We start from the raw sequence: 23,542 nt of genomic DNA on the forward strand, positions 1-23,542 counted from the left end.
TACAATTAATTTGAAAGCCACAACAGAATTTGCCTCTACCGCACAGGCGAGGCAGTGCATTCCAGATCCTAACCAATCACTGTGTTAAACACGTTGCCATTGCTACTTTTCCCAATTGCCTCAAGTTGGTGTTGTCTGTTTCTCAATCCTACCGCCAACAGAGACACCATTTCCCTATGTACGCTGTGAGGCATGATTTTGAACAGCTTTATCTAACCTTTCCTCCTCCAAGAAAATGATTCCAACTTCTCCAATCTACCTACGTAGCTGAGGTTGCTTGTCCCTGGAATTATATTCATCACCTTTTCTGCACCCACTCTGATGCCTTCACATCCTTTCAAATTGTGAAAGGGTTCAGTAGATAGCCATGGAGAAGATGATCCCATCTGTGGGGGACTCTAAAACTAGAGGCCATCAATATAATATAGTCACTAATGGACCGAATAGTGAACTCAGGAGAAACCTCATTCCCCAAATAGTGGAGAGACTGTGGAATTTGCTACTGCAGGGAAAAGGTGAAGGCAGGTAGCTCTGAGGCCAACTGTGGAAACTAGTTAAGTACATGAGGGAGAAAGGGAGCAGACAGATTAATATTAGAAGAAGATCAAAGCGAAGGGATGTAGGGAAAGAGTGGAGGAATGGAACGTAACATGGTTATTCTTTGAAGGAGCTGGTACAGCCTTGATGTGCTGCATGGTTCCTTTCCATGTTGAACTATCCAATGATTTAATGAGCAAACTCTTGTGTAGATCAGATGGACTGAATGGTCTGTTTCTGAGCTGTAAAGTGTCATATAATTCCACATTTAGTGCATCGTTCAAAAAATAAAACATTGAGTGGAAGGAAAGGAACGGAAGTGCAGTTTGGTTTGAAGATTGGCAGCCCACTCCAGAGACAGTGACTATGCTAGTGGTGCTATCTCAATGCAGATGGTTGATTTTAATGGAAAAGGAAATTGGGCACGGCGGGTGGAGGTGGATGAGAGATATTATCTATTCTATGTCTGTGCCAAAGGTGAATTTCATCTGCAGAATATTTCTGCTTTAAGGCGATATAACCCATCATCAAGCATTTTATTACTTTAGACATAACCACAAGAATGGGGCAGCACAGTGGCTCAGTGTTTAGCATTGCTGCCTCACAGCACCAGGGTCCCAGGTTCGATTCCAGTCTTGGGCGACTGTGTGTGTGGCGTTTGCACATTCTCCCCGTGTCTGCATGGGTTTCCTCCGGGTGCTCCAGTTTCTCCCCACAATCCAAAGATGTGCAGGTCAGGTGAATTGGCCATGCTAAATTGCCCATAGTGTTAGGTGCATTAGTCAGAGGGAAATGGGTCTGGTGGGTTACTCTTCAGAGGGTCGGTGTGGACTTGTTGGGCCGAAGGGCCTGTTTCCACACTGTAGGGAATCTAATCTAATCTAAACAATTTATATTTGAATAGAATCTTTAACACAGTAAAATGTTCCAAGATATTTCACAGGCACATGATCAGACAAAATTTGGCATTATATCACGTAACCAGATATTAGGAGAGATAAACCAACTACTTAGAATCATAGTCGTAGAGCTGTACAGCACGGAAACAGAGCCTTCAATCCAACTCGTCCATGCCGACCAGATATCCTAAATTAATCTAGTCCCATTTGCCAGCATTTGGGCCATATTCCCCTAAACCTTTGCTATTCATATACTCATCCAGATGCCTTTTAAATGCTGTAACTGTACCAGCCTCCACCACTTCCTCTGGCAGCTCATTCCAAACACGCATCACCATCTGTGAGGAAAGGTCCCTTTTAAATCTTTCCCCTTTCACCCTAACCCTATGCCCTCTAGCTCTGGACTCCCCCAATACGGGGAAAAGACCTTGTCTATTTACCCGATCCATGCCCGTTATGATTTAATAAACTTCTTTAAAGTCGTTCCTCAGCCTCTGATGCTCCAGGGAAAACAGCCCCAGCCTATGCCTCCCCTTATAGCTCAAACCCTCCAACCCTGGCAACATCCTTGTAAATCTTTTCTGAACCCTTTCAAGTTTCATAACATCCTTCCTACTGGAAGCAGACCAGAATTGCACATAATATTCCAACAGTGGCCCAACCAACATCCTGTACAGCTGCAACATGACGTCCCAACTCCTATACTTAATGCTCTGACCAATAAAGAAAAGTATATTAAACTAGGAGAAAGTGAGGACTGCAGATGCTGGAGATCAGAGTCGAGAGTGTGATGCTGGAGAAGCACAGCAGTTCAGGCCACATCCAAGGAGCAGGAGAATCGACGTTTCGGGCATGAGCCCTTCTTCAGGAATGATAAAAGAAAAAAAACTCTAGAACCTTGACAATTGAAAGCACTCCTGCCAATAGGGGAATGACAAACATCAGAAGAACAAGAGAGCAGAATGAGTGGAGTGGAGTGATCTAGACAGGGTTGGCTAGTGTCGCAGTGTTGTAGAGGTGGGGAGCCTCTGTTTTGAAGCTAGGTTAGAAATGGGACTGAGACTGCATAGCGTTTAGGAAATTGTTTTGTAGTTTTATCTGACTTGGCAGATCTAGTGAACATTGTTAATTTTCAAAGAGTTCAGCAATGGTGAAGGACTTTGAATTAACTTGAATTATCCTTTCAGTATCTGAACAATGTATTGTGCTGAAAATGAGTAATTTGCTCAGATTTAGCCATTTCCTAGCTTCTGTGTATGCTGTTCGCACTAATTCTCCACATAAGATCCCGACACAAATTCCGTTCTGCACCCAGCTTTCAGCTTTCCCCTACCTCCAACCTCTCAACTTTGGACTAATCAGTTTGGTCCATTGTAAGAACAGTGGATAGGGAATTTCTGCTGCGCTGTGTTTATTTAATTCTGGCCATCTTGTCTGCAGTGTGCTGAGATTGCTGTTCTTTTTGGCAAGGCCTTGCTGAATTTCCTTTGTGAAAGTGCCAAATTTTTGTAAAATGTTCCGTTGAATTAAAAAAAAAACAAATCCTGCACTTCAGCCACCTGTGTCTCTTGTTGAGAAGCTGATTACCATTGAAGGCTTCTGACTTGCCAAGTTCCATTTAATTCCCTAATTCTAAAAAAATATTGGAGCAAGATGCCTATGATGTCAACTCATGCTTCCTCCCTCAGCAATTCCCAAATATTGAAAAAAAATTAGCAAGAGGGAGCGTGCCATTTTGATGAATTGAGCCTCCTGTGGTTTACTCTTGTCTGAGTCAGAATTGGCCCCGGATTTAAGTCCCACACTAGAGAGCTGACACACACACAAACCAGACCAACACTCTCAGTGCAGGACTGAGCATCACTGGTGTAGTCTTTCTGCTAAAAGTCTAGACCAAGACCTCTTCTACCCCTTCAGATAGATGGTAAACTTCCCACAGCACAATTTCCAAGAAGAAGATGGGAGTTCTTGGTGTGGCCAATATTTGTCTCTCAATCAATGACATAAGGTTGCTGCAGTGCCATTGTTTGTGGCATCTTGCTGTGTTCAAACTGATGGCCTTTCTCCTTGCACCAGTGACATTCGTTCACTCTGCCGCCCTTTGGTGAGCATTCATGTCTTTATACACTGTCTTTCAACCATTTTGTATTTACTTGTAACTCTAGACTCTTACGTCGCTCTGTCCTTTTTCTGACCTTCTTTCTCCAAGCAATGTCACTTTCATACATTGGGTGTAGTTTATAATGTGATCTCCAGTTTGACTATCCATTTGTTAGCCTCAAGATATGCAAAGTGGAGAAATAAGGTGCCTGCCAATGTTAGATTTGAGTGGACAGGTGGATGTGATCATCTCATAGTCTGGGGATTAGAGCTGTAATTGCACTTGGGATCTTTCCCTCACCCCCCCCCTTACAGAGCAGGTGATGATATCATTCCTGTCATGTGCGGATGGGTTGAACACAGTCCAGTGCCTTTGACCCCACAGTAGAACTTCCCAACTCCCTCAGTGACACTTTCCATGTTTCCCAGAAATGGCCAGCACCATTTTGAGCAGGTTCATGATGAGCTTTTCAAATTGTTGCGAATGGGGAAAATGAACATCCTTATGGAGCATGATGGCAGGACAACATAGGACAGCAATGAGAGCTACTTAGTCATAATGGGCTGAAACATCCCGAACCTGGCCTCCTTCTGATGTTATTTAGAAATACATTCAAGATAACTATGTAGTGGCTGCAGGACTGTGAACCAGAGAAATGCTCAACCACAGCATATACCAGGAACAGTGTTGCACATTGAAAGCCCAGTGGCTCAGTGGTTAGCACTGTTGCCTCACAGTGCCAGGGTCCCAGGTTTGATTCCAGCCTTGGGCGACTGTCTCTGGAGTTTACATTTTCTCACCGTGTTTGCCTGGGTTTCCTCTGGGTCCTCCAGGTTCCTCCCATAGTCCAAAAATGGGCAGGTCAGGTGAATTGGCCATGCTAAATTGTCCATAGTGTTAGGTGCATTAGTCAGAGGAGAGTGGGTTCCTCTTCAGAGGGTCGGTGTGGACTGGTTGGGCATAAGGGCCTGATTCCACACTGTAGGGAACCTAATCTAATCTAATCGTGTTCCAGTGAGTATCTGGATCAGGTTCACCCTGTCTTCTTTTTAAATTTTTGCCCATTTCTAATGTAATGAGGATGATGGGTGAGAGAGTCCTATTTGATGTGATCCCCTTCCCCAAGTATTTACATAGGGGAAATGAGTATACTATCTCTTGCACAACGGAATGATGAGTTCTTGAGTCCTTTCCCAAGGGATTATTGAACACAAGCACTGGTATCTTCTCTGGATTAAAGCAAAGGAGTCAAGACCAAAAGTATAATTCTAATGGGGCTAGATTTGATTTTATAATTTCATGGGACCTGGAGCTGACTGTAAAGGCGAGCACTTGTTGTTCATCCCTAATTGTCCTGGAGAAGTGAGCCACTTTCTGAAACCACTACAATCCATGTAGTGCCAGGCTATCCACATTATTGTTGGAAAAGCACTTCCAGGATATTGACTGGGTGACTATGAATGAATGGCGATACACTTCCAAGTCAGAATGGTGTGTCGCTTGGAGGGGAACTTGGAGATGGTTGTATTCGCATGCATCTGCTGCCCTTGTAGAGCTTATGAGTTTGAAAGACGCTATTAGAGGAGCCTTAGTAAATTTCTGAAATACATCTTGTAGATGGTGCACAATGCTGCGACTATGCATCGCTGTTGCAGGGAATGAATGTTTAACTTGGGTGCCAGTCAAGTGGACTGCTTTGTCCTAATGGTGTCAAGCTTCTTGAATTTTGTTGAAGCTGCACTCATCCAGGCATTGGAGACCATTCTGTTACATCCTAATCTCGGCCTTGTAAATGATGGACAGGCTATGATAATCAGGGGATGAGTCACTTGCTGTAGAGTTCCCAGCCTCTGGCCTGCTTTAATAGCCACAATATTTGTAGGACTGTTCCACCTAGGCTTCTGGTCAGTAACAACCTCAGGACATTGATAGTGGGAGAATTCAGCAAAAGTAATGCTCTTGAATTTGATCTGTAGGTTAATTGAATAATGTTTTGTACTCTATTTTCAGTTACATTGTAAGCAGAAGTGACCTGCGCAGTGAATGTCATGGCATACCAGAGTCTTGCTCCCTGTACACAGTATTGAACTGGGTGAAAAGGCTTCAGTTCTCTGGTCAATGGTAATCTCCTTCCAAGTTGCTCATGGTTTGGGATTTCAGAAATCTCAATGACATTGAATGTCAAGAAGAGATGGTTAGTTTCTGTCTTGTTAGAGATGATCGTTACCTGGCACTTAAGTGAAAGGAGTCGAAAAGTGTGGTACTGGAAAAGCACAGCAGGTCAGGCAGCATCCGAGGAGCAGGAGAATCGACATTTTGGACACAAGCCCTTCATCACTTTTTGACTCTGACTCTCCAGCATCTGCAGTCTTCAATTTCTCTTAGTAACTTAAGTGAAATGTATCATTCTCACCACTTATCAGCTCAAACCAGGATGTTCTTCAGGTCTTGTATAAAGATGGAGATGACTTTGACATTTGAGGAGTTGTGCGTGTTGCTGAACATTGCACAATCCTCAGAGCTCTGGTCAGCATCCTTCTTGTTTTAAAGCAATCCCTAATAGGCGTAAGTATATCTTCTGCAATGTTTATTCAAATAAATTGTCATCTTAAAATTTTCCAATAAATTATCCGTTTTTGCTGAATAGATGGTGCTCATCCTTGCTGCCTGGGTAAGTCACCTTTTCAGGAAGTTTAAAAGTTTTATCGCTGATTGATGTGAAAACAACATTATAACTGAGTCTTTCAGGGCATTTGAGAAAGTGTGGTGGTGAAAGAAAGAAAAAAAAGAATTTGCATTTAGATGGTACCTTTCACTGCCTGTGGGCATCCTGAAGGGATTTCAGTCAATTTATTTTTGAGCTTTTTCCATTCCAATTTTGTGGCAGCTAAATTGTACACACAAAGCAATATAATAATCACCAGATCTAATAGCATTGATTGGGCAAACTCCTCTGATTTTTCACAACAGGATATACATATTTTTATGTCTATTTTTCCTAATTAACCTCTTCAGAGATATGATTACACACGTCTGGAGCAAGTGGGACTTGAGCCTGGGAACTCAGTTCAGGGGTAAAGGAACTACCATTGCACCACAAGGGAGGAGATTGGGAGCCATTGGAAAATGGAAACTGCCTGATTTTTGTGTTTGAGTCTCTGGAATGGCATTTGAATACACCTCCTTCCGATTTGGAGGGTGCTACTCACTGAACCATTGTTGACACCATCTGCGTCGTTAGACAAGAGATGGAATAGACCTCCATTTGCATGACCAGTGCAGCTTCTTTATGTGTGACTGGCAAATCCCAGACTTGTTCAGTTCATTCCTTTTCATCGCCACACAGACACTGAATCTCGCTGGAAGAGTTTAATTGCTGCTGAATGTAATGAAATCTGGGGATGGAGTGTTGACTTAGTGCATTCCTCTAGATTTTTAGAAGTAACAGTGGGCTGGGCTTTGTGCAACAGTTTTGCTATGAAAACCTTTTTAATTGAATATATTTACTGTGATTGCAGAGAAGAAAGGAAGTGATCCTGCAAGATGCAATTAAATGAGGTTTTCAGTTTTGACCCAGTTGATGGGAGGAAATAAGTTTCAATCGTGAATTAAAGAGGATAGCAGTGATAACTTCACAAATGGACCTTTTAGAATAAACTCTCTTCCAAAGTGTGTTACAGCACTTTTTCCAAATATCGGTTTCAATTTGTTGTGTGTCATCCCAATTGTTTATGAAATTCATACCAGTCCTTTGTGAATTTTAAATTCTCAATCTTTGGTCCCAAATCCCTCCATTGTCACCGACCCCTTCGCCAGACCCACATCCCTCCGAGATCTCTGTGCTCCTCCAATTTCACCTACTTCATGTTCCAGAGTTTGATCACTGCACCAGATACGGCCTTATCTTCAGCTGCACAATGTTTTAAGATTTGCCCACTACCCCAAACTCTTTTGCTTCTCTACTTCTTTCTCCTAACTTCATATCCCATGATTGAATACTGAAAAAAAAGTGCTCCTTAAAACCCAAATCTGTGACTAACGTTTTGGTTAACGGTCCTAAAATCTCCGGGTGTAGCTCGATTTTGTTTTTTTTTTATTTATCCTTTCATGGGACGTGTGCCTTGGTAGTAAAGCCATCCCATTCCCAAAGTCATGATGTGGAGGGGCCAGTGTTGGATTGGGTTGTGCAAAGTTAAAAAAATCACACAATACCGGGTTATAGTCCAACAGGTTTATTTGGAGGCGCTAGCTTTCAAAGCACTCCTTCTTCATTAGGTGGTTGTGTCAAATAAACCCATTGGACTATAACCTGGGGTCATGTGATTTTTAACTTTGTACATTCCCAAAATGTTCTTGAACTTTCTGGTAACTTGTCAGAGGGAGGTAAGAGTCAACTGCATTATATTGCATTTGGGGTCACATGTAGGCTAGACGAGATAAGGACAGCAGATTTCCTTCCCTAAAGGATATTTTTGGATGAGATTTGATCCATGATCTCCATTTCACAGATGACCTTTTCATTCCAGACATTATTCATTGGTACCTCAGTGGTTAGCACTGCTGCCTCACAGCGCCAGGGACCCAGGTTTGATTCCAGACTAGGGGCGACTGTATACATGGAGTTTGCACATTCTCTCCGTGTCTGTGTGGGTTTCCTCCAGGTGCTCCGATTTCCTCCCACAGTCCAAAGATGTGCAGATTAGGTGAATTGGCCATGCTAAATTGCCCATAGTTTTCAGGGATGTGTAGTTTAGGTGCATTGGTCGAGGTAATGTAAAGTAACAGCTTAGGGAAATTGATCTGGGTGGGATACTCTTCGGAGGGTCGGTGTCGACTTGTTGGGCCTAATGGCCTGTTTCCACACCTGTAGGGACTCTATGATTACATCTATGATAATAAAATTTGATTTCGACCCATATCCATAATCATGTACTTCTAGAGAACTAATCCAGTGGCACTACCACGATACCACAGTCTCCTTGGTATCAGATATTGTTTGATAACACGTCTCTATAGTGCATTGGGATGGGCCATTCAGGATGGATGAACCGAAAAGGGTTAATTGGTTTCACGTGTGTAATTTTCTTGTAATCTGTGAAAAAAGTGAATTTCAAGCTATACCAAGTGACCACTTCACAAAATGCGGCTCAGGTAAACCATAGAGGGAAGCCAGCACTCAAGCTTCAAGCATGTTCAAAATGTGAAATTAGATCTACTGGGAAAGATGTCCTGAAAAGCTTGACATAAAGGAACACATTATAACATGAAATACCAAATATTAACTGAAAATTATCCAGGATTCGAGAGTTTAAAAAGTCAAAAGAAACTTGATCCCAAAATGAAACCCGGAGAAGTGTCAAAACTGGTTTGAATAAAACGTGACACAAGATACATGTGAAGGATAAACCTGATCGGTAATAGGATCTAACCCAACTGAAACCATGGCATAGCGGCAAGAGGTAAATGAGGAGGGATGATGAAAATAAAATAAAGGTTATGCAGAACAAGATTGCACATTGTCGAATTCATGACTGAAAGCACAGGAAATATTCAGCAGGTTAGACATCATCTGTGGAGGGAGTGACAGAGGTCAGGGTTCTGATGAAACGGTAACTCTCTTTCCACAGAAGCTGCCAGACCCACTCAGAATTTCCATCATTTTCTACAGCAAATTTCCAGGAATTCTGCAGTATTTTGATTTTTGTTGAGTGATTCCAGGGTTGCTGGATTTTTGCCACAAGGTTCGGTGAGAGAAGCTGGGTTGTACTCTTTGGAGCAAAGGAGATTGACAGGAGCTCTGATAGTGATGTATACAATCATGGCAAGTTTTGATAAGGTCGACAAATGTTGTGAATGCATAGTTATATTTCATCGAATTATAGAATTCCTACAGTGTGGAAGAATGCCATTCGGCCCATCGAGTCCACACCGATCCTCTGAAGAGCATCCCATCCAGACCTCCCCTGTCCATTTAACCCTGTATTCCCCATCGCTAATTCACCCAACCTGCACATCCCTGGATACCACAGGCAATTTAGCATGGCCAATCCACCTAACCTGCGCATCTTTGGACTGTGTGAAAAACTGAAAATTATGGAACATGTTTGACATTTTCAGGATTGAAAACAGTTTCTATCGTGTAGTTTCATAGAACATAGAACATTACAGCGTAGTACAGGTCCTTCGGCCCTCGATGTTGCACCAACCTGTGAAACCAATCTAAAGCCCATCTAACCTACACTATTCCATTATCATCCCTATATTTATCCAATGACCATTTAAATGCGCTTAATGTTTCATGGAAATTAAGCCAAGACATTAGAGTGTGTTTTCCCTGCAGTTGGCCAAAAGGCAAGCAAAGCTTTCAAGAAGATAAGAGATTGGCTTTGTGGTTAATAATTGTTGGAAAACCTGGTTTTGAAAAGACTATGAGGGTCTTTATGCTAGTTGTTGCCCAGCAACCCGTTCAGCAATTAGCTTCTTTTGTTCTCGACCGAAGGTGTCAGTAAAGAAGAAACTCCAGGAACTGTAGTCACTCTCCCAATCTCTTCCAATAGATGTTCCTGGGAACTTAATGAAGTTTCCACAGGTCTTATTGACTCTCAAAAGGTGAACTTGGACTACTTTCCAACGATTCAAATCCAGCTCACATTCAGTTTGAATTGAAAATCTCCCTCTGGTCCACAGCTGGAAGCAATTCAACAGAGTCCGGCTGGAACTAATTTATTACTGAGTTCATTAACGAAGCCTGGTGAAAGTCTCTTCTATTTTGGGTGGTAGTATTTAATAATATATTTATAGAAATATGCAATTGGTGGGCATAGTTACCAGATGTTCATCGATATAAAGTAAATCTGTTCCCATTAGCTGCTGTTACAATGACACAGATTTAAGCTTTTGGGCAAACAATGTGGAGGGGGGAATGCAGTAGCAGTGTATGGTAATTATTTAAAATTTATCGACCAAAGTGAGGGAAATAATCAGAGATTTCTAGAGGTAATTGGATGGGCATTGAAGGACACAAGCTTGCAGAGCTGTGGGGATACAGCAAGACTTGATTGTTCCACAGGGCTGACCTAGACTCGATGGGCTGGATGGCCTTGTCCTCTGGCGTAATGACTCTTATTTTTATGCCAAATATTTTTCCTTAATCTATTCTAACTACTGAGACTGCTGGCCCAAATGGAAATGGATTGATATCATGATAGCCCCATGGTAGGCTACTTCAAAAAATACAGAGGTATGGCATTGAGGGTGAGTTGGAGGTTTGGATTAGGAATTGGCTGGCTGGAAGAAGACAGAGGGTAGTTGATGGTAAAGGTTCATCTTGGAGTGCCGTTACTAGCGGTGTTCCGCAAGGATCTGTTTTGGGACCATTGCTGTTTGTCATTTTTATAAATGACCTGGAAGAGGGGTTAGAAGGTTAGGTGAGCAAGTTTGCGGATGATACGAAAGTCGGAGGAGTTATTGACAGTGAGGAAGGATGTGGCAGGTTACAGCAGGATATAGAGAAGCTGCAGAGCTGGGCAGAAAGGTGGCAAATGGAATTCAATGTAGCTAAGTGTGAGGTGATTCACTTTGGGAAGAATAACAAAAAGATGGGGTACTGGGCTAATGGTCGGATACTTGGTAGTGTGGATGAGCAGAGGGATCTTGGTGTCCATGTACACAGATCTCTGAAAGTTGCCACCCAGGTAAATAGTGCGGTGAGGAAGGCATATGGCGTACTGGCTTTTATTGGTAGAGGAATTGAGTTCCGGACTCCTGAGGTCATGATGCAGTTGTATAAGACTCTGGTACGACCGCATCTGGAATATTGTGTGCAGTTTTGGTCGAGAAGAAAGTGAGGTCTGCATATGCTGGAGATCAAAGTTGAAACTTTATTGCTGGAACAGCACAGCAGGTCAGGCAGCATCCAGGAAACAGGAGATTCGACGTTTCGGGCATGGACTCTCCCTCTTTATGGGCATTTAAGCGGGCATTGGATAGGCATATGGAGGATAGTGGGCTAGTGTAGGTTAGGTGGGCTTGGATCGGCGCAACATCGAGGGCCAAGGGGCCTGTACTGTGCTGTATTCTTCTATGTTCTATGATAAAAATAGGAAAATGTTTTTATTTGTAAAGAATAAAACTCTGACACAACAAGTATTTGTTGCCATTAAACCCTGTTGATGTTGACATTTACACTGTGTGATAGATTAAAGACAATAATAAAGAACAATTGTGCATATATGCCTTTCACAACCTCAGGATACCTCAAAGTGATTTACAGATAATTGGGATTATGGTCACAATTCCAACATAGCAATTGAAGCAGTCAATTTGCACACAGACAGCTCCCATATGGTTGGAGGATAAATACTGGGTAGATACTCAGTGAGAACTCCTCTTTTATTCCCTGAGAGACTCTCATGCATCCATCTGTAACATCCATCTGAAACAGCATTTGTTTTAATTTCCATGTGTGGCTTGGTGTCAAATTGTATGTGCTTTGGCAAGCATTGGCATGTTTTAATATGAGTAACATGATAATACAAACCTTGTACATTGCTGGAAAGATAGACGTATTGCTGGAGTTTTCTTTCTGTTTTGCACTTGCTAGGATACAGGTAAAAGTGCCAAATTTCAAATGATCACAACAATTTAGTCCAAAGGCAAAAAAAAGGTGCTGATTGGTTGGCAAGTCTTAGGGCTGAATGGATCAAAAGGTAGGGAATGAAAGCGGGAACAGGGAAGTGGATGATCAACCATGATCATATTGAAAGGCAGAAGAGGCTCAAAGAGCTGAATGGGTATCTCCTGTTCCTATTTTCTATGTTTCCAAGTCAATTCTATTTGTTTGATAGAGGCATTGACTTGGAGAAAGAAAGGGAACTTATTGACTCCCCAAGTTCTCAGATTGTTCAAGATGGCCGCAATGCTTGAACATATCAATTAGGTTTGTAACAATGTATTATTTACAGTTGCGAGAATCGAGATACATCCAAAAGCTGCAACCTGTTCTCATGCCTGACAGATTTTTGAAATACCTAAGAGCTTGGGGAGCCTATAGTTTTCTGTTGTTGTCTCCATAGCAATGCCTTACCCAATCAGAGTCAACTTGCCAGCCAATCAGCATCCTTTTTCTCCTGTGTGGTATAAATTATGATGATTATTTGTATAGTGATTGGAACCATGGCCCAGTGGGTCTCATTGACTATGAGTTCCCAGATTGGGGTTGTTAACCTGGGCCAACCAGAGAGCCCTGGCTGTCAGATATAAACAGGAGATACAGCAGGAGTCTCCCCAGTCTAGGGACAGGCTTCGAACTGGCTAGTTACAGCCCATGTACAGTGTACATGTATATAAAGTGTGATTGGTGGCAGGATAATGGTCTCTGTGCATTTATTTCATTTTGAAATTTTGACAAATGCAAGGCAAAAATCCTCAACTTTTCTGTCTGCAGTAATGTTTTATTATGTTAAAAATGCTATAAGTGGTTATAGTGATGGAGTAAAGTAGCAAAGAAACCAATATCGAAAGTAAATAATATTGATGTTTCATTCATAATAAAACCATAGCAATTAATTTCAACAATTATACCCATGTAACTTGTGAATGGTGTTGTATTGTTAAGTGTGTGTGTGTGTGTGTATGTGTGTGTGTGTTGAAATAGCTTTATAGATATTAGTTTTCGAGGTACTATGAAGCATAAACTTGTTGCTTGAAAAGTTTGTGAAGCCAACAAATTTGCAGGTGAATTGTAACCTTGAGTACCTGCTGTCAGAGCTTAACTGTTCAACCATTAGAGTGTGCAACATCGACTTACCACTTTGGTTTTTACACAAGTGCCCAAACACACTGATATTTGGCAATTCCAGCTCAGATATTCAGTTTATACTTGTTGTGAATGATCCAGAATCTTGTGATTGTTTAATAAATTACTGCCAGATCTTTTAAGTTAAGTCTGCGAGCGAGGCCACGCGCCAAGCAACATGTCAGTAAATAAATCTTTTCTAACACATCCAATGTCTGATTTCCATTCAAGTGTCGACTGTGGCTGAATGAGCCAGTGTGTTGTGGGGTTTCAATCCCAGTCAAGCAACTGGAGCACGGAAATCTAGGCTGATGGCCCAGTTCAATACTGAGGAAGTGCTGCACTATCAAGGCCACCCCTTTTAGATGAGGTATTGCGTCGAGGCCTGGTTTGTGTCTCTCGGATAGACATAAAAGATTCCACGGTGCCATTACAAAAAAGAGCCAGGGAATTCTGTCCACTGTCTTGGCCAATATTTATCCCTCAATCAACATGAGTAGATCACATTATTTGGTTACTATCTCGTTGCTGTTTGTGTTACTGACTGCAAAGTGGTTACTGTGATTCCTAATAAACAGTGCATTTCACAAGAAAAGTGGAACATTGGATGTAAGTTCTGAAGTTGTTGGACTTGGGCTTGTACTCACAGCCTCAGAAGTGAGCTGTGTTTGACACTTGGAGAGTGATTTAATTAACAGTGATGGTTTGTTGTTTAAAGACTTGATGGGGAGGAAGGAAACATTTTACTTCTTCTGAACTGTTCCCTTTGGATTTGATTTCCTTTGAGATAGGACTTCCTGTGCAGTACCAATCAGTGTGGTTGAGACTAAGTGCTGCGACGTAATTGTTCAGTGATGTATGGAAGGATTGAACAGGTCACTTTTGATTGTTGCCGATAGGATGTAGATTTCTGGTTGTGCAAGTGTGAGCACTTTCAGTGCTTGATATCATGCTGTCGGAATATTACTGAAACTGCAGAGAAGTCACCTAAGCTTTTTATCTTGCATTCATCAGGACAACTGCAAGAGTGCTAAATTTCACATTATTACAACAATGCATTAAACAGGAAGAGAAGGGATCCTGATTCAGAAAACAGTGGGACTGTCCAAACTCCCAGGCAATTCAGCAAAGGTACTTAGCTTGGGCATACTCCTTTAGCAGGAAACCGTTTCTGGCTTTTGAACATATCTAACTTCTAGCATATCTAAGTGAGCCATGTTATGAGCTTGACTGATTATTTTAATTGGCTATTTATGTAGCTGTACAAAATAGACAGTGATGGAAGTATTCAGGAGGTCAGAGAGAGAGTCAATCTTGAGTTTAAATTTTCAGTTGACACCCTCCCCCTCCCACCCCACCAGCTATTTTGAAGTCTGAAGTGCACTTTTCTGATCTCATATATCCCTATTGGAAAACAAGAATTGTTGACCATGAAGAAAAGGTTTATTCAAGTGCGATCCTTTCTCCAACTCTCAAAGTACTGGCTTACGTCACATCTTTGGCCAGATAGGCTGTTGTAGAATACTCGATGCCAATGATTGATTGTAACTTTCATTTGCAAACATAAATGTGAAGTGTTTTTAAAGGGAAACCATTTGGAAAATAAATCCACTAAGGCTAATTTGAATGACGTAATGAATTGTTGCTGAATAGCACTATCTACAATGTCCTGTTTTCAATAGCGGTGGGTAGATGCTACGTAAACGAACAATGAGGTGTTGTCTTTGCTTTGATGTGCTTTTTACCAGTACAGTATGTAAGTGGGATGTAAAAGTACAAATTACCTGCAAAAGTCATAAAGAACTCAAATCTATACAGAGGTACAAAGCGAGGATGGCAAAACTTTTCAGCAGGTGGCTTTGTGCCGAGTTCTCTATAAAGGAAGCATTGTGTTGGTCTGTAAAAACACTGATAATTTATTGACAGGATAAGTTCTTAAATGTTATGTCACTGCATGCTCTTTGTTCCAACAAAAAAAACTCCTTATTTTCCCTTGAGTACCTGGATGTATTTGCTACATCCCTTCCTTCCTCAAAAATAGATTGACAACGCTGCTCTCAAAATATTCCCTAAAATAACCAATAAGCAGACATTATAAAATGTAGAATGCAAAAGTTTAAGTAACACGGTGCATTGGATGTAATAGAAACTTATCACTTCTGATCAGATTATCTTGAGTCGGTCATGCTTGACCCTCCCATTGTTGGACTTGGCTCATTTGGCAGCTTGAGTTAGAAGGTTGTGGGTTCAGCTCCCACTCCATAAAACTGAGCACTAGAATGGATGCTGATACTCCAGTGTCAGTACTGAGGAAATGCTGCACTGTTGAAGATACCAACTTTCAGATAGGATTTTAAACTGGAGGACTATCTGCCCTCTTGGATGTAGAAGATCCCAAGGCCAGTATTTCAATGAGGTGTCCTGGACAATGTTTGATTACTTATTTCATTGCTGTTTTTGTGGGACAATTAATTTATAATTAATTGTATAAATTAGTTGTTGCTATGTTCTGAGACTGTGGTGCTGGAGAAGGACAACAGGTCAGGCAGCATCTGAAGAGCAGGAGAATCAATATTTTGGGCATAAGCCCTTCCTCATTCCTGATTAAGGTTAAGCCTGAAATGTCGATTCTCCTGCTCCTCAGATGCTGCCTGACCTGCTATACTTTTCCAGCACTACACTCTCGACTTTGATCTCCAGTATCTGCAGTTCTCACGTTTTCCCTGTTGCTATATTCCTGCATGTTACAAGAGTGTATACGTCCAGTAGGCTTCAGTGCTATTGAAATATTTTAGGATCTGCATGAATCATGAAATATTTAATGGTCTCTTTAAACATTGACGAATAAGAGAGTAATGAGTATGATTTGTGTGCCTATTGATATGCTGAACCATGGGAATAGTTGAAAGAATTCACTGCAATAATATTGGTAAATGGTGATCTGTTCTATCAAATTTACAGACCTTCCGGACAAACTGGTCCATGGCAGTGTTTATAGTCCACATCAGCCTCAGCTCACCCTATCAACATTTCCTTCTACTCCTTTTCCAATGCTTTGCTTCAAATGCATCTTTGTCTTTGGCCTCAATCACTTGCTGTGCTAGTGAACTTGCCGTTCACAACACGGTCTCTCAGTAAAGGAAATTCACTTGAATTCCTGATTGGATTTATTTGTAACTGTTATATATTTATGGCCCAAGTTCTGGACTTGCTCAGAAAAGGAAATGTTTCCACAGCAGCCCCAGAGAAATACTTTTAGAGACTTTTCTTGGGCGACTCATTTGCCCACTCTTGTCTAGAGAATAAAGTCTCAGCTTGTGCGACCTTTCCTGAAATGTTGTAAACATCAGAAGGGTTAGTGAATGATTGCAGTTGAGGTGTATGTTTGCATGGGTCAGGTATGCAAGCAACAGGGCTTCTCTGTTTTTGATTGATATATCTTCCACGGTAGATTGGTGACATCCTGCTCTGTTGAAGGGGCCTTTGGGAGATTTGAACCTAGCTGGATCCAGTCTTGTTCCCAGGATTTACTTCCTGACATTCCTCTTGACATTGGTTCTGGCCGTTTCTGTGATGCACTGTGTGGTCTTCCATAGGTTCATGTAAGCACAGCATGATGCTGGTTAGTCTGAACATGGGATCGTGGGATCAGTTGAGTTGCTCTTGTTGAGAGTTGACACAGACACTAAGGGCTGAATGGCCAAGTCCTGTTCTATGATGGTGTAAGAGTTCATTCTGAAAATTCCTGAATGAAGGATAAACGATGAAGCTTTAATATCGATTCATATTTCAATTTCACATTCAGGGAGATGATGGTGTAGTGTGAATGTCGCTGGACTAATAATGCAAAGTCTATGTTAATGTTGTCAGGACATGGGTTTACATCTCACCATGACAAATTTAAGTTGACTTAATAAAATTTGGAATTGAAAGCTAATCTTAATAATAGTGACCATGGAACTATTATCAAATATTGTAAAAGTCCATCTGATTCACCCATGTGGTTTTGGAGGGAAATCTACCATCCTTATCTAGTCTGGCCTATCTGCGACTCCATTTGCACATTAGTGAGACAGACTGCTTTCCAAAATGGCAGAGCAAGCAACACAGCTCAACAGCACTTAGGAATGGACAACTCATACTGACCTTGCCAGTGACACCCATATCCATGAAAAAGTAAAGCCAAAAATCTCCCATGAGGTCCAAAAATTGATCTCATTTTACCAGGGTATACTGCTTTTAATTGTTCATGTGTGATTCCTTTTCATTGGAAGTGCTCTTTGTGGATGAATATGACAACTGGTCGTGATGCTGTATGTAACTGAATAGGGGGTGACCCTTGTCAGTTTGGAGTAATCAGTGGCTATTTGTGAGGTGTTGGGAAGTGTTCTATAATACAAACCAGATTTGTAATGATTGGCTTCAGGAGTAAAGTTGCAAATGTTGACAGGATTTTCACTGCAGTCATGAAGGGAGGTAACTGCAGTTTATAAAAGCTGCCCTTCTGCCAAAAGCATGACATACACACACTCCTGCTTTACATCTGCAGCTATGAACTGTCGCCATAGGAAAAAAGAAATGAAACAGATTTCTGGCAAATTTAACCAAGAAAAAACATCTGCTTTCTCGTTTCTCACCTCCTGATCATTTTATGATAAATCACAGCAAATCCCTCAGTCAATATTGTTCTGCGGAAAAGAATCCTCACAAGCGAGGTAACTTAGGCTGCAGAGATTGGGGCAAAGGTAGCTGAGCACACTGGCTCGTTTGCTCAAACGGACACAGTGAATGTGAGATGTTGGCAGACTGCAGTCATAATAGCATCAGGACCAGCCTATGTCCTCGATCATGCACTCGTGCATATATGTTCTCCTGTAAGCTTGGTGTGTGACCAGTCACAGAGCTGTACAGCATGGAAACAGATTGTTTGGTCCAACTTGTCCATGGCAACCAGAAATCCGATATTAATCTAGTCCCCTTCGCCAGCATTTGGCCCATATCTCTCTAAACCCTTCTCATTCACTTACTGATCACAGCAGCTCTTACTCTGGGTGTTGGCTTTCTTCACCAGCCACAGAATTGGCAAGGGCTTATGGCACAGCACTGACTTGACAAAGATCAGCCACCAGCAAATGAACCTATGCTTTCCCTGGTTATTATAGTGGTGAGAAAATGAGGTCTGCAGATGCTGGAGATCAGAGATGGAAATGTGTTGCTGGAGAAGTGCAGCAGGTCAGGCAGCATCTAGGGAACAGGAGAATCGACGTTTCGGGCATTAGCCCTTCTTCAGGTGCCCCACTTGCACAGGATACTTTGACCCACGAAAAAGTGGCGGGTGGAAGGAAAGAGAGTTGCTTTCAGTTTATTACCAGCAATCTTGTATGCAAGACTGAGAAGTAAGCCATTGCACAGAACAAACATTGTTATTGCCTTCATTTCCGATAATTAGTTCATTCTGACAGTCACAGTATTCCAGTAATGGTCAAAACTACACCATAATAATTCGTTGAAAATGTGTGTTTGTTTGCTGCTCTATTCTATATTTAACTTTTTGAGGTGGGAAAGGGTATCATTTCAGTCTTGGTCTGTGAAACTGCTTATTTGTGATGTCAGTCTCCAGCACAGCACAAGGCATTTCTTGTGTGTGTGTTTCTTGGTTGTGAATGAGGCTAGTGAATTCACAAAGTGCCGATAATATTAAGAAATGCATGCTGGCCTTCAGCACAGCATCAATTTGCATAGAGTGTAGGTTTCTGGGCTTTGACCTTCACTAAATGAAGGTTGTTTGTATGAAAAGAGTTTGCCTCCAAAGTCTGGGCCAATAATAACTCTGTATTTCGACATTAATATCAGGAGCTGGAAAAATAGGTTGCATTTGAAGAGCTATTCTCCTGTACTAACATAGGGACTGACGCATAGGTCCATTGATCTCACAGACTTGCCTCACTTAGCCTTTACCGGTTTCAGGCTTTCAGAGTTAATGTCAGATCAATTATAGAGCAACCTAGATCCTTAAATAAACCATACGTGGGCCATTTAAGTCATCTCTTGGGTGACTGATGATGAACTATGAGTGTTATTGCAACATACACAACTGCCAAAATAAAACAAAGAACTGTGGATGCTGAATATGAGACACAAAACAGAAAAACAGACAAAACTACCAAAATGTAGTGACAAAAATACCAAAATGTTTTTGGAATTAACTTTCAGTTATTGGATATTGCTGACACAGGAAAAAAAATAATTTGAGCTTTTATGGGTCTATATCCAAATATATGTAAAATTTGCCTTTTCTGAGGTGGGGTGCATTTTGTTGGTTATATTGATGAATCTTTCCACCATCCTAACAAATATTGTTCCCTGTAACATGCTGGAGGGAGAAACTGAAGGTAAGAGGACCAGAGCCTCATTTCACCCGATTCCGTGCAATAATGAGTGTGCAGCCGTAACTTCGTGTTCCTCACTCTGTCAATCACTCTCTGATCTTTGTATGTTGGGATCTGCCTGTACTGCATGCAAAACAAAACTTTTCACTGTACTTATGTGCACGTGGCAATGATAAATCAAATCAACTCAAATCAAATCAAATCAAATATTATTGACAGTAAAGCACTTGGTGTGTCCAGTGAATATGGAAGATGATGTGGAAATGCACGTTCATAGAATCCCGACAGTTTGGAAACAGGCCATTTGGCCCAACAAGCCCACACTGAAGAGTAACCCATCCAGACCCATTCCCCTACCCTATGACTCTGCATTTACCCCTGGCTAACGCACCTAACGTACACATCCCTGAACACAATGTGGAATTTAGCACGGCCAAGTCACTTAACCTGCAACAGAGGTGGAAGGTGTTTTAATCTAAAGAAGTAGGGCAAGAGGGGACTATCACGACAAAAATACAAAGGCAAAGCTGAATAGATGCTGGAAATCTGAAATACTAATGAAAAGTGGTGAATATACTCAGCAGCATCTATGGAGAGAGAAACTGTATTAACATTTCAGGTCAATGACGTTTCATCAGGAGCACCAAAGAAAGGGTCATTTTAGCTATTAAAGATACTCATGTCCAATCATTTGTCACTGCCACAAAATTCATCCACATTTGGAACATTAATTAAGCTTTTATTTTTCCAAAAGAACCTACGCCTTTTAATTTTTTGTGGATTTGAGGAAGTGGAAGATCTCTAGTGATCTTGTGCTGAATGCATACTGCTGTCATGTGAACTGCTGTCTAGGGAGCAGTATTATTGCTGCACCACCCATGATGATGTACAAGGTCTTAAGTTCAAAACAGGATTACATTATTTTGATGGCTGTGTGTTTTCAGCTCCCAATTCACCAAATGCAGAGGATATTTAGAGACATATATAATGTTTGCAGAATGCAGCTTGAAGCTGTGAACTTTTTATAATTTATCTCATTCCTGATGAGATTTTAAAAAAAAATTAGAGCTAACTCTGAACGTACTTGGAATATATTATTACCAGCTTCTTATTTATCGCCAACACCCACGTTTATTTTCAATGTCTTTTTGCACATCTGGAGGTCCCTGGAAAATATCCACATAGTATTCTGCCAGAATATTGCTCAATATCCATTATATTTCCTAACCCTTTCAAGAGATGTTTGTTGAATAGATTTAAGGCTGAGGTGGACAAAATGTTTTAGTTTCTCAGGGAATCAATGTATGGGGGAGCAGACGGGAAAGTCACGTCAAGGCTCATGATCAGCCGTGTTCTTGTTGAATGGTAGAGAAGCTCGAGGGACCACATGGTTGACTCCTTTATCTTCTGTAATTTCTTCTTAATGTCATTGGCACGGTGGCTCAGTGGTTAGCACTGCTGCCTCACAGTACCAAGGTCCCAGGTTCAATTCCAGCCTCGGGTGACTGTCAGTGTGGAGTTTGCACATTCTCCCCGTGTCTGTGTGGGTTTCTTCCAGGTGCTCCGGTTTCCTCCTACAGTCCAAAGATGTGCAGGTCAGGTGAATTGGCCATGAGAAATTGCCTGTAGTGTTAGGTGCATTAGTCAAGGGGAATGGAACTGGGTTGGTACTCCTCGGAGGGTCGGTGTGGGCCAAAGGGCCTGTTTCCACACTGTAGGGCATCTAATCTAATCTATTTCAGTGCAGTACTGAGGGAGTGCTGCACTGTCAGAGATGTCACTTTCCAAATGAGCCATTAAACAGAGTTCCACTTGTCCCCTCAGGTGGACTTAAAAAACATTAAGGTGAGAGGAGAACCATTTAAAAGGGAGTCAAGGGGCAATTATTTTCACACAGAGGATACTTCGTATGTGGAATGAATTGCCACAGGAAGTAGTAGATGCAGGTACAGTTACAACATTTACAGAATCATAGAGATAGAGATATACAGCGGGAAAACAGACCCTTCAGACCAACTCATCCATGCTGGCCAAATAGTCTCAATTAATCTAGTCCCAATTGCCAGCATTTGGCCCATATTCCTTGAAACGCTTCCTGTTCACTCTGCTATGCAAACTGGCTATCCAGCCAAATAAACTAACTGAACCCTATTCCCCAATCCACACACATTTTTAAATTCTGTTTCCTTGAAAATCTGTTCATATTTGAAAGCATTAACAGTACATTTAACAGAGAAAAACAATCCCTAGGTAATTCACAAAAGCATCAGACAAAATATGGACCAAACTAAAGGACGAGACATTAGGAACTGAAAAAAATTGTGATGAAATAAGAGGCTATCAAGAAGATTTAATACAATATGAAAATCAAGAAAAAAAAACATGAGGTTTGTCACAAATAACTAGAAAAGGCAGGGTTGCTATAGATAACTTTTCTGAAACTGGCCTATATTTTCTGAAACTGGCTATGGGGAAAATGCGGGTAAATGGAGTTGAAATGCCCATCAGCCATGATTGAATGGCGGAGTGGACTTGATGGGCCGAATGGCCTTACTTCCACTCCTATGTCTTATGGTCTTATTTTCAAATCTGTTTTTAAAAGACATTTGGGCAGGTACATGAATAGGAAAGGTTTAGAGGGAGGTGGGCCAAATGCCAGCAAATGGGACTAGTTTAGTTTGGGAAATTTGGTCAGTATGAATGAGTTAGACCGAAGGATCTGTGTCCGTGTTGTTTTACTCTGTAACTCTGTGGCATGACTTTGATGAACGGATAGGTTAACGGATAATTTATGATGTCAGTGTTTGTGGGACCTAGCTGTGCACAAATCTGTCATCACATTTCCTGCATGGCAACTATGGGTTAAATTCAAAAGCATTTCATTGACTGCAAAGAACATCTGAAATCATGAAGGGTGCCTTATAAATGCAAATACTTCACTTTCCCGAAACAAAAACCTGACTCTCAAGCAGTTCTACTGTTCTAGTTTAAATGTGCTATGTCCAAAGAAATAGGGATTGACTACAGAGCAAACCTGTTTGCTAGACTGATTGTAACCATTTCAATCGTTCTGTTGTTAACTATTCATTTGATTGGTGGGTTTTTCAGTCACTGAATATGTAAGTGGGCTAACTGGAATGTGCAGTGGAATGAATCGTCAAAGGGCACACATTAATTCGCAAAAGGTTGTGACTAGTGCATGCACATCATTTTAATTAGCCCAAGCTTTGAAAGGCTCCAGTTATGTATGTTTTTCAAAACATCAAGTATTCTTAATGTAGGCGATGCTTGCAAGGCCACATTTATTGGCCATCTTGAGCTGCCTTGGGAAAGTAATGCTAGTGTCCCACTTTCATGAACTATTGCCTCCCAACCCCCTCAAAAAAATGTTGGGTTGCTGATATTCCTGTAGTAGTAAAGGCAGTTCAAGGACGATGCATTGGGCTCGTTCCTGAGATGAAGGAGCTTGCCTATTGCAGGTAGGATGGACCTACACTCATTGGAGCTTCGAAGAATTAAACTTATTTGAACATATCGAATTGAGAGGGTAGATGCTGAGAGGATGTTTCTGTTTTTGGGAAATCTAGAAGTGAGGAACACAGTTACTCAGATTAAAAATGATGGGTTCACATTTCAGGTGCAAATGAGGAGGAATTTCTTCCCTTAAGGAGGTTGTTCATCTTTGGAACTATCTTTCCCAAAGAGCAGTGGAGCCGAGATCATTGATTATATTCAAAGCTGAGTTAAATTTTGATTGTCAGGATGTTAAGGCTTGACTCCCTTGTCAAGCCAAGAATCTATTCAACTCGAGCTTAAAAAT

The 23,542-nt window shown here is 41.4% G+C and overlaps 1 protein-coding gene across 4 annotated transcripts in view; it reads left to right on the top strand.

Annotated features, from left to right (window-relative positions):
- dock9b (dedicator of cytokinesis 9b) overlaps positions 1-23,542 on the top strand; it is a 332,554-nt gene that overhangs the window by 43,530 nt on the left and 265,482 nt on the right. The gene's annotated exons all lie outside the window — the stretch shown is intronic.

The sequence above is a fragment of the Chiloscyllium plagiosum genome, chromosome 6, assembly GCF_004010195.1.
Source record: "Chiloscyllium plagiosum isolate BGI_BamShark_2017 chromosome 6, ASM401019v2, whole genome shotgun sequence".
Classification (NCBI taxonomy): Eukaryota; Metazoa; Chordata; class Chondrichthyes; order Orectolobiformes; family Hemiscylliidae; genus Chiloscyllium; species Chiloscyllium plagiosum.